This window comes from Haliotis rufescens, unplaced genomic scaffold, assembly GCF_023055435.1.
Source record: "Haliotis rufescens isolate VD_foot unplaced genomic scaffold, xgHalRufe1.0.p SCAF_75, whole genome shotgun sequence".
Lineage (NCBI taxonomy): Eukaryota > Metazoa > Mollusca > Gastropoda > Lepetellida > Haliotidae > Haliotis > Haliotis rufescens.
In genome coordinates, this window is record NW_025964367.1 from 1,297,620 (window position 1) to 1,312,392 (window position 14,773).

At 41.3% G+C, this 14,773-nt stretch overlaps 1 protein-coding gene across 2 annotated transcripts in view; it reads right to left on the reverse strand.

Annotated features, from left to right (window-relative positions):
* The window catches only part of LOC124150584 (neuropeptide Y receptor type 5-like), a 37,356-nt gene that overhangs the window by 3,599 nt on the left and 18,984 nt on the right, over nt 1–14,773 (reverse strand). The window contains exon 1 of one of the 2 annotated variants that reach the window (XM_046522522.2): nt 7,554–7,924. The exons of the other annotated variant lie outside the window; for it this stretch is intronic. The gene's annotated coding sequence lies outside the window, so the exon portion shown is untranslated. Of the gene's footprint in view, nt 1–7,553; nt 7,925–14,773 lie in introns of those variants that run through there. 2 annotated transcript variants of the gene reach the window in all.

A 14,773-nucleotide genomic window follows, 5' to 3' on the forward strand; every position in this document is an offset into this window, starting at 1 on the left:
TACCCCGGAGCCCTAACAGCTGATGACTTCAGTATTAACACACAAGGATAGTGAGATAATAGGTTGTTAGCGTTTGTGAGCCTCTTTCTGTTATTATGTTGTTCACGTAGTTTATTTAATAAAATAAGAATAAAACAATCTTGCAAAATCGTATCTTATAATAAAGTTCTAATGAAAATGAAATAACAGAGATGTGCTGCTTGGCGGTGTTTTTGACTGTCAGGTTATATAGTTACCTTCCCAAGTGGATCTACTCCGGGAGAAAAAGATCGTTCCGTAAGTGTTCGTTTTATTTGTGAAATCTTAGTAAACAAGTCATAAAACTAGCCGTATGGAAACTAATTTAGTTTGACCTTCTCCACATCGGATGTCATTCGGCAGTACCTACACTGGAGTAAAGTGACCTCTGGCGTCTGTGAAGAGGCTGCAATTCCTCTGACCTGACGTTGACCCCAATATAGAAGAAAGTCTTAATAATTTAGAAAGCGCGTTATTGATGAAACAAAATCAATGAAGGTTTCATCAAAACGTTCATTGAAAGTTACATTTCATTTCTGCAGCATTTGCTTGAATTAACAGAATCAGTATCAGTGTTTAAATAACTGGACATTATAGCATATAGAAACACGCATGCCCATTCAATTGTTAATGACGCGTAACAGCATGGATCCACAATCTCCAATAGACTCATATCCAAGGATCTTACAACCTATCCATCGATTTCAAAGTATGGTCCTAATCACCTTCAATAATGTCTACCGCCGTCATATAGCTGGAATATTGCTGAGTGTGGCGTTAAACAACAAATCAACCAACCAACCAATAATGTCTAATGTACAAACTGATTACTTGATTGAACGCGTTTTCGATCAGGCTTCACCAGAAGGAGAATGTCAGTCAAACTAAAGCACCCAGGTCCTGGTTGTCACAAGTCTATTGCCGTGTAGTTAAATGTCAAGTTAAAGGCTCTGTACAATGTCGTGTTATAGGACAATTCCAACCTAATATTCTTTTGAAAGTTAACGAACACCGTCAGGGTAAGAACGATTCATTATCCGTATTAGATGTTTTCACTTCTTCAAAGTAAGACACCAGCAGTCCATACGCTAGTGCGTAACAGAAACTTATATTGATCATTATGATCTACGAAACATGTCTGGGCGATCATTGTGATATTCTTAAAGATTTTCCTTTCTTTTCAATAACGCATTGAAGGAATCTAAATCATATAATGGTGCAAGGCATCCTCCTAACGCTTCACGATTATCGCTTAAACCGGTTCGGTAGGGAGTCGAACGTTCACGTACGGACAGACGACGGACGGGCGACTGAAAAAGCGCCATATCATTCATTCATTTGGACCTTCGATCCTGGAGTATTAAAATAATATTCAAGCTTTATGAATATTGTATCCTGTGCAAAATTGATCTTTTCATATTTCGCTGCAAAAGAGCGTGAGTGTGAGAAAAATAAACATGACGCTACATATTTTATACCTTAAGAGATATTTGTACCGGATTTTGTCGGTAAAACCGGATAAAATCTCATATTTCATGTTTTGGCATTATATACAGTTAGACCCGCTTTGGAGAATCCTAAGAAAGGAATGTTACCGTTATCGTTTCATGAAAAACATTCCCGTTGATGTTATCAGCGCCATACCACTTGTGGGAAAACTGACCTTTAACGATGAACGCGACGTCGGGTAGAGTTTCTTTGTAAGCTGTGGGGGCGATCGGGTAGCCTAGTGGTTAAAGCGTTCGCTTGTCACGCCGAAGACCCGGGTTCGATTCCCAACATGGGTACAAAGTGTGAAGCCCATTTCTGATGTCCCCCGCCGTGATATTGCTGGAATATTGCTAAAATCGGCGTAAAACCAAACTCACTCACTTGTAAGCTATGTGATAGGTACTCAGATAAATTGTGACTGCGACTGCTTGTACTGGTCAGTTCTAACACCGGTTCAACTGCAGGTCCAATGAGATATCCTGCCACAGTTTAACATGGATATCCCACTCAGACACAGCATACTGACCAAGGCACCGTTCCACAAAGCGATCTTAGATCTACGACTATCGTAAGCCAGTATTAAAGATTGGGAGTTACGATCACCTTAGCTCTAAGATGGCTTTGTTGAACGGGACCCAGTCCTAGTTAATGCCAGGCAGGGTAACAACAAGTACCATCATTTAACGAGAACCATCGACCCTCCGTTCTCCATGCAGGTGCTCTAACCACTACACAAAGAAGGCGATCTCACATTACGCTGAACACATTACATATTTCTAAGATTTCGCAAATGTATTAATTACTTTTATACAATCTAGCTAATATCATACTACTTGAATAGCCTAGCTGTTCATTTCGTAGTTCAAGATACGATCATTACAATGTTTGTCATTCACATCTTTTACTGCTAACAAGCTCTGTCTGTCTGACAGGATGATTCATAGAAATCGAAAAACGTATATATACAACTTACTTTATCAGTATCAAGTGTTTATCAGGTAAGTAATACATAATACGAATTGATACGTTTTCACAAAGTATTTACAGTAATAGGTTCTATTTTAAAATAAATCACACCTACGGATATGACTGCGTCGCTTATCCAAGATGATAATAACAACATAACTAGATCCTTCAGACATTTGTTAAACCCATGCCCTGTACAGAAACCCAACTGTTTGGGTAAAATACAAATACGTCCATCGTTATGTTTTCTTGTTTTCCTATATTTTTAAGACCTTCTGAAGTTTCCACACGATGGATGCCGCTTCGCCAAAACTGGTGTCATTATTGTCATCAGAGTGATTCGTAAGGGAGATACTTGAGCGCCGCTTATCATTATATCTGTCATTGGAAAGACATTTGTCTCCCGGCACGTTGCACACTGTCCGGGGAACTGTCAACCAGGAGGATTACTTCCGTAGAATGCGGAAGTTGCATGTTACGTTTCGAGACCTGCTCAAAACAGGACGTAATAATTTTGTTTCCAAATGGACATCATGTAGTACCTGTCTTTCGCAGGCGTATTTTGAAAATGAGAATCTGGGGCACAGTGACTTTATGGGCGTATTCATGTAAATAAAAGCGACGTGACTATTTCCATAATCATGTGACATCTACGAAAGTCAGAATCCATTGTACGACTCCGAGTGTATCATAAGAATGTGTTTATGGATCACATCAAATGGTGATGATGCCAGCTGTTCACGAACAGGGGCATTCGGTCCTACCAGTGGCACCCGTCACAAACACTTGCAAAGGTGGGCCAATTAACGTGAAAAAAACACACGGGAACATGAGATACAGGTCAAAATAGGGAACTGCATCGGACATCATTTGTGTCACTGATGCGTCAGATTTGTAAATGTCTTCCACATGTCTACCATAAGCCTTTTCGCAGCCTTAATAAACACGGATGTTAAGGATGTGAACGCATGACAGGGGCTAGGGTCTCACTAAACAATTTACAGCATCCAACACCTCTACGCGTTTTGGGGCCTAAATATGTAGTAAATATTATGATATAATTAAGTAATAAATATTTTTCAAACTAGGACAATGAAATCATGCATATGTAAGGAAGAAAATGGTATTTTTTTATGACAGCATTTGTTAAGTCATGAAGTCACGCTGTTTTGTTAGTGATCAATCTCCTAGTCATCGAATCCAAAGGTATTTTCACATTAAATACTGGATTCGCGGCTGGGGCTGGTTTTCTGTTTGTTTTGATAGTTGTAGCAGCAGGCAAGAGTTGATGTGGTAGAGCGGTACTTTAACAACTGACATGTTCTAACTTTCTTGGTGTTAATCCTGTCCTATTGTATTATACAGTAAACTACGGCTACAACACTAATATTAGTTCGTTATAATAATAGTTCGTTATAGGCATATACACAGTACATAAACAGCAAATGGCCGGGGCCAAAAGACCAGTTCTTTATGTATGTCAATTCGTTATAAGCGGGTTCGTTACAAACGAAGTTTACTGTATATCTTGGCTCTTGGCGTTCTGCACCATCACAGGGCGACTATACTGGCCCACTACTTGCAAAACTGCCTTACCAATCATGACTCGATATATTGTCAACACGTTGAGGCTAGGAACATGTTTGGGTCCCTGCAAGCGTTACACTTATGGTACAAGGAACGTGCGCGGGCACTGAACATCAATTCTATGAATGCATGTGAATGTGATGCTACTGGATGCGATACTTCTTCCATTATCACACGAATATATTCTTAAATATGAATTTAGACTTAACAAAGAACAAAGGCTCATAGTGAAACACCACTCTGACGTCGTACGTCAGTCTCAGAATAAAAACCAAGTTCAATTCTGTTACAACATTTGATTTGTGAATTTTGTAAACCACTATCCCGCATGACAAATTAATGACGGAAAAACGTTACTTCTTGATCCATGGGGCTTTTGTTGCATATCTATCTTCAGAGCTTCAGGGCAATTAGTGAAAAATAAAAGCAAATGCTATCAGAAGTTTACTGAGGAAACAATATGCGAAATGCTGGACTTCCGAATTGATAACATTTATCTACAATTTGGGGGTAAGACGTTTAGGCAAGAAGAAGGCTTCCCCGTGTTAACCAACTGCGCCTCTTCTTGCTGATCTGTTTCCTTATTCATGTGAATCAGAATGTCTTCTCGGATTGGCATATAACTTTAGCTTCAGGTATATCGATGATCTGATATCGTTCAATAACCATCACATAGTCAATCCCCTTCCACTGATTTACCCACCTGAGATAGAAATACAGGCGACCAGTGAGACCACCTAATCTGTTTCCTATTTAGATCTATGCACAGAGATAAAGAGTGACTTTCCACAAGCCTTTATGACAAGAGGCTGACTTCAACTTGCCAATAGTTCAACTTACCCTTTATATCGAGCAATACTCCAGCAGCTCCAACTGTTTTGTGTCTACATTTCACTACACTGGAAGTCTAATCGAGCATGCTCTTTCTACGAAGATTTCAAAGCGCACCGTACAACTCTTGGTCAGACGTTTGATTCAACATTCAAGGCCTCAGTAAAGCTTCCAAAAGGGTTTTATGGTAAATTTGATGCAGGACATTTCCAAATTTGATGCATCAGTGACCAGAAGTGGAGTACCAGTAGAAAGACAGGACCCCCCCCCCCCCTGGAAGATATCATACGTAACCGACAGGGATTCCTCCCCGATCAATGACGTTAAATAGTATATTCTGGGATCGTGTTATTGACATTTATAACAGACATTTATAACATTAATATGATTTAACTGTGATGCACAACCACCTGTTGTCTCAGATATATCTCCTTATGATTACTAATTAGATAAATTGACACTGATGTACTTATAGTTCTTTCAAAGGAGGTAGTTAATGAAACATCTTGTCTCCCACTTCAGCGTCTATATAGCACGCACAGACATTAAGCGGCGAGCTGTTGTTTCGAGATGAATTGACATTTCGTACAATGTAAAAATATTTTGTACGAGTTCTATACTTGGGCTAGTTTTCTCGCCCATCGAAACGATACATGTTCGTATGTCATTTAGAAATTTGCCAACAAGAGTGGTGATTTTGTTTTTCCAATCGTCAGTTTTCCTTTTTGACGGGCAATGTACCACTAGCTCCAGTTAATGGTGTCTGCCTTTCTTAATTGCTTAAATACGTACGAGCAAGTACCTTCTATTCAAACTTCACGTCCAGACATTTTGCTTACAAGTAAGCTTCTCAATAAGGGTTTCACTATCAAAGACCTTGTTCAGTCATTTGTTAACACACCTTATGGTAGACATGCAGTGGAATGTACTAAATATGACGACCCGTGAAGATCGGGGGTAGAATAGGTCTTCAGCAACCCATGCTTGCCGTAAAAGGCGACTATGCTTGTCAAAAGAGGCGTCTAACGGGATCGGATGCTCAGGCTAACTGTCATCGGTCCCAATTGCGTGGGTCGATGCTCATGATGTCAATCACTGGATTGTCTGGTCCAGACTTGATTATTTACAGACCGTCGTCATATAGCTGGAATATTGCTGAGTGCGGCGTAAAACAACAAACAAACTAAATATGACACGTCATCTGTAGCCTTGTTGGGCAGGGCTATAAATATTAGTGACAAATCCATTTCATTATTATGGAAAACGCATATCCTATGATCTTTGAATTTCCACACCTCTTTACAAGCGCTTACTATTTTCATGGAACTGTTGCGATTGGCCGGTGCTAACGGCCAAGCAGGAAAAGCTTACTCTTTTAGCATACATCTGGTGTCATCATTCAGTGATCCATTCGAACAATTTGGTCACTTATTGCCTGCTTTTTCCCTGATAATTCTGCATCACACTGCAACCAAAAGTTTTGCGGTCTGAAAATAATCGAGTCTGGACCAGACAATCCAGTGACTGACAACATGAGCATCGATCCACGCAATTGGGATCGATGACATGCATTAACCAAGTCAGCGAGCCTGGCCACCCGATCATGTTTGTCGCCTCTCACGACAAGCGTAGCCGCCTTTTACTGCAAGCATGGGTTGTTAAAGACCTATTCTACCCCGGATCTTCACGGGTCGCAACCAAACGTACGTTAAACACACGACACACTGAAACAAACATCAGGGTATCTTCATTGGCTCACTAAACCAATATTCACCCTGCACTTTCAGGCTATCAAACTTCAATTTTCAATATCAAGGTTACAAATACTTACCGTGTTTCGCCTTCACTTCTAATACTCAGTTTGTGTCATATTTCATATCACGGCGACAGTAAGGTCATACATATGTATATATATTTTTTCACATATGGCATCAAGTTTGAACAAATATAGCGAGTTCCGTTAATTATAAAACAAATCAATAACAACTAAACGCGTTTCATTCAAAACTTTAGATTTCATAGCATGTCAATAGCCTTGCAAGGTCAACCATATTTCTATATATATTTGTTTATTTGACATGAACTTTGAACAGTTGTATTGAGTTTTTTTAATCATAAACCGGTAAATGACGGCTTGACGTGTTTCATTCCATATTATTACTTTTCCTAGAGCTGCATATGTTGTAAAATTAATATAAAGCAATATGAAATATGACCGAGATGTTGTTGTTCACGGATGTATACACGAATAAGCAATTAAAGGCAATTCAGAAATACGTTCATCTCAAATATTTACTCGTAAATGATAAATAGACCTGGTATATTTGTAACATATATTCCTGCGGAACGATATAATGACATAAACGTAAGAAGCATCCGTGAATAAAATACTTGGATAAGATTTGAACTGACATGAGACTAAATGGAAGAAAAAGTTTGTATGTATCTCTGTCCAAGGGAGGGACATAGTCCACACGAAACGGCTGCGGCGTATTCATGTATATGCACCATCAAAAAGTATTGTTATTATATTTTTCATTATATATAAATGTAACATTCAGTATTATGGGTCACCATCGACATTTACAGCAACGTAGTAAATTGTTGTTTAATACTGCCAGTGACAGCGTAATAGATGTCCGCTTGATTAATAAGTTTACCTGTACATAATGTATCCTTGTACCTGTGAACATCACCGAGACAATTATCAACCTCTCTTCATACAGCTTTCTCTACAGAATCATGATGTCCGAGTGATCAACCTCACTGAACGGTCGTCAATACGGCAACATTGTGTCCGAATAATCCATCTGACCAACGGCACATATACCAGCAGAACAGCCAGTTGTTAGGTGACCAATTAAAGCCTTGTTCTGTGACTCAGAGTTCCTCGCCCACGGCACCGTCCTACTCAGAACACCAGCAGCACCCGCTCCGACTGTGGCTAAAGATTAGTTCCGTCCGTGAGTAACGCAGCCTGACAGCGAGAAGCCTGGTCCGCAGACGCTGCAGTCGCCAACTACATCCACCGTCGAGGGAGAGGACACTGTGATGATGCAGGAAATGATCACAGTCCTCCCCGAAGACACGAAGAGTATTGTGTAGCATGGACGGAGGGTTTCCGTGGCATTGGAACTGCCTCATAATCAATACAATCTGCCCTGCTCAAGACTGCTGTATTTAATATATATCAGATTAATAATTCAGATATAAATGACACTAACGCTGATGTAGAGTAAACATTGTGAGTTTAAATATACATTGAAACAATGACTTTGTGTGCTTAAAACTGTGTTTAGTTTCTTGCTTTTCTGATGATTATTGAAATCTGCTATTATCTCTGGGATTTTCACATAAACCTTGCGCGCTGCTCTTTGTGAGTGTTGCACCAACAGTCAGACATTCCCTACAAACTTCGTAGACCGCATACACATTTTAGTCATTTGCCGAAATCCTAACAACTGCGACGCCATCAGCACCCCGTCAAATGTTATGTACAAACGTACACGGTTAACCTCCTTGATTTCAGAAAATACATATTTACACAGGTAAAATCTTGCCAAACCTTAACCTTTTCCGATATGCCTTAAACTTAGACTCGGCTCTGAGCTATTGATGATTTTCTCTTTACAACGTACAGGATGCTTATCGCAGTGGTGAGGTGAGGTGACATTGGGTTTAACATCGCGTTCAGGATTATTGCTGATATGGCTAAGTGCATGAATGCGCGCGTTTGGCTGTGGTTTATTTCTTGCGTACATGTTCAAGGGCACAAAGCACCTTATTTAAGTATACTTTTGGTGGGTAAAGCTATCGATAGACTGTGAAACCTTCCAGATATGTAATTTACTCCTACACACTGATGTGGAAAATGTCGGATGCCAATAGCATTTCATAGCAATGGCCATTATTAGGAGCCGACTTTTATTCTACAAAAGGCTAACACAAAGGGCCATGGTCACCACCGCCGTCGCTGAAGAGTTGTACTGTATAGTTGCTGTCGAAAAACACATACGTGTACCTCATTATAGGTATCTGATCGATAAGGGGGGGGGGGGGGGGGGGGGGGGGGGGGTTGTCAGGGGGATGGGGGCATTCAGTTACCAGGTCATCGCCAGGTCTGTGACATGAGCCGCGGCAAGTTTGTGATACCTACACTTGTACCTGACATTGCTTGACGACAGCGTAGACTTAGAACATAGACTGACAAATAATGATAAACATAATAATAGTAGTAGTAGAAGAGGGAGGATCGATGAATTTACTCGCGAGAGGAGTTATTCGCCAACTCGTTGCAGATCAGGCATGTACGTACTTGGGGATGCAGGTTAAAGACAAATAAACTCCAGAATGTCCATTTTAACTTTGTTCAGAAAACAATTGTCGACACCTGAATTGAAATCTGGGGTAAAGCTGGACGCTCGCAATAAAGTGAAAGCCACAAATACTTATTCCGTATCCGTCCTGTCTTTTGGTTTTGATTGGACGAGACAAGAAATTCACGGTACTGACACCCTCACACGAAGAATCATGTCAGACAATAGATCCCACCGCCCTCGTTCTTCCCTCAATCGCTTATATTTAACAATTATAATTTTAGGGCGTGGTTTAATCAACGTGGAGTCTCTTCATGACATAATTTTCTCCTGCAACTTTGCACACATTTATTTGTCTGATGATCCTCTTGTGAAGCATGTCAAGACTCAAAGTAGTTAACAGTTTTTAAAGGATGTCGGACATAATCTTAATGTAAATGTTGATTTTGTTGATGGTTCTGTACTGTTGGACGGTACAGAAATGAGTGTCCACCAAGCGAAGTGCCATATCAAATCGGCCCAAACTCAGTTGTTCAAGGAGAGGCTATCTGAACGACCACTGCAGAGATTTTATATGCAGTGAGTTGAGAAGATCAGCAACCCTGCAGAGTCCTTCTCTTTGATGATGTCGGCTGGTCTGAAAGGTGAAACAGAAGGCTTTCTGTTTGCTGCTCATGACCAGTCACTTCCCACACGAAATGTAAACATGAAATGTAGAATATGCATTAAATGTAATGAGACTGTCCAACACATTGTCCGCGGATGCCCAGCTTTGGCATAAACACAGTATCTTAAGCGACATTATGGAGTGGCTCGATAATTTTATTACCGTCTTCGCAATGCTTGTGGTTTTGACACAGAGGTCCATCCATGGTACGACCAAGAATATGTAGAGGGCGTCATGGAAAATGATAAATACATAATCCTTTGGAATAGGCCCGTATACATCTTCAGACCTATCGAGGTCAACAAACCTGATCTTGTCCTTTTTGATAAATCCAATGAAATCATTTATATCATTGAATTTTCTGTCCCTTTTGACACTAATGTGGTTGACAAGAGTCGGGAAAAACATGGCAAGTATGCGGACATCGCTTTCGAAATGTCACGCTTGCATCCCAAGTACCAAGTTGTCCGACTCCTCATTGTTCTTAGGTTTGGAACCTCCCAATCTATTGACTGACAATGGGAGAGTACCCGGGTTTGCTGCCAGGAATACAGTCCTTCTAACAATCTGGGTAATGCAGAAGGCTGCTGTGTTGGGGAGTATTGACATTCTCCGAAAAGTTGTCGGTGGGTTTGACAAGGCAGCGCTTCCTGGGAGAAGTCCCATTCGCTGTCTGGGCTGCGTGTATAGGGGGCAAGGGCCCTGAGCTGATGATGAGCCTAACCAGCCTGACTGTGCCAGGATCACCCAAACCCCCTTTGCTGCATTTTATATTTTAATCTGTAAATAATAATATTAATAATAATAATAATAATAATAATAGTTAAATTACTTAATAATGCTAAATAATAACAATGATAATAATTAATAAATAAACAAACAAATAAAAACGACAAAACCTTTTCCATAACTAAAGAAATCTCTGCTGAAACCAGATTCCGTTGTGCGATTCCGACTACGTATATACATCACAAGCACGTGTTGATGATTCACTATCCAATAGTGACTACACCGGGTAAATTACCCCGCCCCTTAAACTTTTCAACCACAACACCTCTGGCCCGTGGGTGCGGTCATGCCACGTTTTAAGGGATGTAACGCTTAGCAATTTCACATCGGAGTCATGGCGACATGGTCATGTCATCACATCGATTTTCGTTTTCACCAAAGAAACCAAACGTCTTGTGTGGCAAGATATTTGCCAGATGCATGAGAGGCTTCGTGTAATGTTACATTCTCAGGCAATCGAGTAAGGATGTCTACATGGCGACTGTACCCCAGTGTGCAGTATGTCTACAGAAGAATCTAATATATTATATTTCGCATACATAAACAAAACAAAATAACTTTGCTTTTAGTCTTGGTTTGGTGGGTAGATGATGACCCTACTGTGAACACCGCCATTCTCGGGCACCACGGCACCACCCGACCTACACCACAAAGTAACGCCACACCACTACACTCGACCTACACCACACCGTTACGCCACACGACACCACTCGACCTACACCACACCGTAACGCCACGCGACCTACACTCCACCGTAACGCCACGCGACCTACACCACACCGTAACGCCCCGCGACATGGCACCACACGACCTACACCACACCGTAACGCTCCGCGACACGACACCACACGACCTACACCACACCGTAACGCCACGTCACGGGGCACCCCTGGACTTTCACCACACCGTAACGCCACGCGACACGACACCACTCGACCTACCCCACACCACAACGCCACGCGACCTACACTCCACCGTAACGCCACGCGACCTACACCACACCGTAACGCCCCGCGACATGGCACCACACAACCTACACCACACCGTAACGTCACGCCGTAACGCCCCGCGACACGACGGCACTCGACCTACACCACACCGTAACGCCACGCGACCTACACCACACCGTAACGCCCCACTGAACGGCACCACTCGACCTACACCACACCACAACGCCACGCGACACATCCATAGCAAAAGAACCAATTTCACTGTCAGACGCGCACAACTAATCAGTAGACGGGTGTCCAGGTTAAGCCAATTAATAGGAAATGCAAACAGCTCCTCTGAAGAAGTTCTGTTATCATAATGAACATTACATACAAAATGACAGCATATTTTAGTTAGCTTGTATATATGTAGGAATACGCTTCAACGTATTGTATGTTCTTAAAAACAGTCGCTGTGTGTACAATTTTATCTCCAACGTAATTGCCAGCTAATAGGCTTGTAAAGGTACCAGTATCTGTAGAGAATAGAGAAGCTGATTTCGGTCAACAAATTTTATTGTCTACATGGGCACCACGCCTTCTGAAATATCACTTAAAGATATTCCATTTTATGAACATGCTTTTGTCGGCTTTTTCGGCAGTTGACCTTTGCGTCATCTTCAAGAAATTGTGTACTTTCTGCTTAGTTCATTCACTTTGTGAATGGCAACCGTTTCAAGGAGTCTGACATTAATACCAGTAATGCATGAGGGGACGAACTGGCAACGTGGTTCGACATATCTGAAAGGATGATATGGGACTTGAGAATTTCAATCAGGACGAGTGTGAAGGCAATGTCTAGTATTAGTCCCATTTACACGACGATCAATGGGTGTTCAACACCATCAGCAAACGTCATGTGATATATATGTAGGCAACAGGCAGGATGAAGCTCAAGTGACACACCAGTGGTCCTGCAGACCTAGAGGTGACCATTGTTTGTTTGTTTATTTGTGTGTTAACGCCGCACTCGGCAATTTTCCATCTATATGACAGCGGTCTGTAAATAATCGAGTGATTGACAAGCCAGTGATTGACATCATGAGCATCGATCCACGCAATTGGGATACGATGACATGCATCAACCAAGTCAGCGAGCCTGACCACCCGATCCCGTCAGTCGCCTCTTACGACAAGCAAAGTCGCAGGTGACCATTGTTGTAGGGATCCTGAAGGAGTGGTAATGCTATGGTTACGTGACGTGGTGACTGAGGTGACGTGTATGTTGTTCATTGGTGTTTTAGGATAATACATATATGAAACCTATACAGAGAGGTCGCCAGTGGTTTTACGTATATGAAATGAATATTCGAAAATTTAGTTTGAGAATTGATCTACACACATCTGATATGGAAATGATACATATCTTTCTACACGTCAGTGAGCGTGTGTGGTTTTACGCCGAATTTAACAATATTCCAGCTATATCACGGAGGAGGACACCAAACATGATCTTCCCGTGTAGTACCAATGTGGGGATTCGAACCCGGGGCTTCAGCGTGACGAGCGAACGCTTTAACCACGAGGCTACCCAACTGCACGTGAGTGATTGGATCGGAGATTAGGCCACTGTAAACAGTATGTCACGGCGTATCAGCTTAATGCCAGCAAAATGTTTACCCTTCTGGTCAAACCCACGAGCAAGGGTGTATTTCTGACATACCAATGATCATCTTCAGGGCGATTAGAACCCACAATCACAGGATTTCAGCTGAGAATCTGTGAAAAACGAATTAGGATGATTGTAGACAACTGGACAGCCACACCCTCCTTACAAATTATGCACTGAATAAATAGGAAAGAATTGTACACCAATAATACAGTTGGTGCATATTGTTGGTGGTGTACAGGTTAAGCATTCCGGGGCCCATACTACGCAGGTGAAGTATTTATACAAGCATTACATTGCAAACAGGATTATTACGTGATGTCATGTAAGCCCGCCTGACTCAGAGTGAGTGAGTATGGTTTTACACCGCTTTTATCAATATCACGGCGGGGTACACCAGAAATGGGCTTCACACAATGTATCTATGTTGGGAATCGAGCCCGGATCTTCGGTGTGACGAACGAACGCTTTAACCACTTAAGGCTACCTGACCGCCCTCAGAATAACGAGAAACACTGTGTGAATGTATGAACTAGATGTCAAATGGTCAAAAACAATTACATGAATGTGCTGAAAAGTTAATTAAGAATTGGCCTTCACCGAAGTTGTTAATTAACTTGTGGCGGTTACATGTGTTAGTCATCATTGATCAACTGGCCGATCGTTGAATGGTGATTAAGGATGCGTCAAACAGACACTAAGGTAAATTCATACTTTTAGACTGCTGGAGACCGACACTGTCAGCCTAGACACAGATCGAGTCGATACTACGATGGTTTAGATGTGCATTTCTTCGTTTGTTTAGGATGAGCCGTAGCGAGGGTATTCGTGAACAATAATGCAGTCAAGCTCTCTGACGTTTCTCAGTGTATACTGAAACGCTGAGACCAAGATTAAAGGTTCTAAATGATCAAAAAGAACGCTTAATATGTATATTTTCGTGCAAGGGAATTCCCAGGGGTTTCCCTGGGAATGTGGAAGTATTCCGCCAGTGGTTACGTCATTTCAAGAACACGGTCTCGTGAAAAACGTATGAACGTCAAATTGTCTTGATCATACACTTATGAACGTCAATTTCGCGGTCATGTGACCGACCTCTCGTCCAATGGAAAAGCCGTATATCGTGTAAACGTCATATTAAAAAAATATTTAATAGTAAACAATTGTATGAATACATGAACTAGAATGTGAAATAGAAAACAATTACTGGACTGTATGATCTAGGTGTCAAATAGTAAACAATTACTGGACTATATGATCTAGGTGTCAAATAGTAAACAATTACTGGACTATATGATCTAGGTGTCAAATAGTAAACAATTACTGGACTGTATGATCTAGGTGTCAAATAGTAAACAATTACTGGACTATATGATCTAGGTGTCAAATAGTAAACAATTACTGGACTGTATGATCTAGGTGTCAAATAGTAAACAATTACTGGACTGTATGATCTAGGTGTCAAATAGTAAACAATTACGGGAATGTATAAACTAGATGTCAAATAGGT